This window comes from Carcharhinus amblyrhynchos, chromosome 7 (assembly GCF_965287045.1).
Source record: "Carcharhinus amblyrhynchos chromosome 7, sCarAmb.v2.hapA, whole genome shotgun sequence".
NCBI lineage: Eukaryota > Metazoa > Chordata > Chondrichthyes > Carcharhiniformes > Carcharhinidae > Carcharhinus > Carcharhinus amblyrhynchos.
The window spans coordinates 53,320,240-53,322,623 of NC_137330.1; the positions used below are offsets into that span (position 1 = coordinate 53,320,240).

General features: G+C 38.8%; 1 pseudogene; it reads left to right on the forward strand.

The window, feature by feature from the left end:
- The first annotated feature begins 924 nt into the window (after positions 1-924).
- On the forward strand, positions 925-1,551 carry LOC145345588 (gap junction alpha-4 protein-like; annotated as a pseudogene).
- Positions 1,552-2,384: the final 833 nt, after the last annotated feature.

Sequence of the window (2,384 nt, forward strand, 5' to 3'; positions counted from 1 at the left end):
CAGGTCCTGAAGACATATCTGCCTTTAATTCCGTTAGTTTATTCAATATCTTCTCCCTGACGGCTATTGCATCACATTCTTCTGATTAACGACAGGTTTTGGAAAATCTTCATTATTCTCTGCCGTGAAGACAGAGGCAAAATATTGGTTTAGTGTCTCCGCCATCTCTGTGTTCCTCATTAATACCTCACCAGTATTGTCCTCTAAAGGGCCAATATTTACTCCAGCTATTCTCTTTTTCATACACTTAAAGAAGTTTTTGGTATCTGTGTTTATGGTTTCTGATTCACCTTAGCTCTTTTGATTCTCTTTTTAGAACCTTTTGCTGAACCTTAAAGTTCTCCCAATCCTCTAGTTTACCACTAGCTTTTGCAGTTTGACCTACCCTGGTTTGTCCCTTTATGTCCTTGTCTACTCATGGAACATTTTTATTCCTTTTACCATTCCTCTTCCTCTTAGGAATATACTTCAAAACTAAAAGGGGTAGATAGGAAGAAAATAGACAGGTGAAAAACCAGGGGTCATAGGCAAGAGATTTAGAGGGGATTTGAGGACTTTCACCCAGAAGATGGTGGGAACCTGGGATTCACTGCCTGAATTCTATGAATATTTCATGATTACACAATTACATTAGATTGGTTTGTGGTAGGGCCGCGAACCCTCACAATATTTAAGATGCATTTATATTAGCATTTGAAATGACAAAGCATATGAGGCTATGGACCAAGTATCTGAAAATGGGATTAGAATAGATAACTTAATGGCTGGCATAAACACAATGGGCTGAAGTGCCTTTTTCTGTGCTGTAAAGCTCTAAGACTCTATAATTCAAAGAATCAGTACATTATCATTTCAACAATAACCTAATTATTCATATTTATAATTCAGCCTCTGTTTATTTTGACAGACATCATTTTTTGAAGAATGGGAGACTGGACATTTCGTGGAAGATTCCTGGGTAAAGTTCAGTCACAGTCTACAGTGATTGGGAAAATCTGACTCACTACATTGTTTGTGTTCAGGATCTTACTGCCTGGGGCCAGAGCAGAGAAGGTTTGGATAGATGAACAGTTTGGCTTAGTTGCAATACGTGCCAACCTGGCTGTGAAAATGTCTACTACGATGAAGCTTTTCCAATCTCTCATATCCGCTTTTGGGTTCTTCAGTTTATTTTTGTCTCAACCCCTTGATATATCTTCGACATGCTTTACAAGTAATCTACACGAATGGCAAAAGAGAAACCAATGAAGCTGAAACCACATTCAGAAAGGTCAAGAAGACAAAATACACTATAACCTGTGGGATAGCAAAGATACGAGGAATCTTATTATTCACCTACTTACAACTAGTTTCGTGTAAGTTGTGTCTGAAGTTGCTTTCATTTTGGGTCAATGGTATCTGTGTGGATTTTCTTTGGGTTTCATTTATGTATGTGACCAATATCCCGGTCCACATAAGGTAGATTGCTTCATTTAATGCCCAACAGAAAAGGCCATCTTCGTTATTTTCATTATTTTGAGTGACAGCTCTAAAAGGTTATTAAGAGATTAGTTGGCTTTGATATGGGACAATGCATACAGGTGTTTGTTTTAATATGGGATTAAATATTTGAGAGGAATTAAATGTTTTAAACAAGGTTTTATAAATAAGAGAGTTTTTTATGTAGTGTTAGTTGTATTAGCTATTTTGAACTTTTTTATTTCATTTCAGAAAGGCTTCTGATATCTGCCTAAGGTGGATACAGGGTGAGTTTGCACGAAAGGTATAAAGCATGTTGGGTGGAGTGCATGGTGTTAGCATGAAGTGGCACTAAGCTATCGTATGAGCTATAAAGTGCCATGAGGTGGATGGGGTCATGCACTGAATAGAGAATATGAGGAGTCATTGGGAGTGGGTTGACATGGAAGGGGCCTGGAGAGTGGTTAGTAGTTCAGGTGGTTTAAGGTATGAGTGCCATGGGCTTAATATTCAACCACACAACTGGGACAAAGCTCCAGAGCACTGAGGTGAGACTTTTAAACAGACCACTTTATTACTGAGTAGCTCCTGTGGCCACCTCCAAACTGTTTCCAACAACAACAGCAGACCTGGCTCCAGCGTACAATTGCCCCCTTGAAAGAAGATTGTGCGATTCCTGCACTTTTTCCTGAGGAGGGTGCAGCCAGCTCATTGTAAACAAAGAGACACTGCTGCCATTGTCTCCAAGCAAAACTCCCTTTGCTCTCCAGCAAAGAGATTACTTAAGTTTGCTGTCAAGCAGAGTGCGGAACAGAATACATGGCCCCTTCATTTACCTTAAATTTAAAGATGCAGTTTCAAATTATAATAATCTTATAAACTTCATAATTATAACAAGTGACTCAAATACCCGGTAAATGTATTGA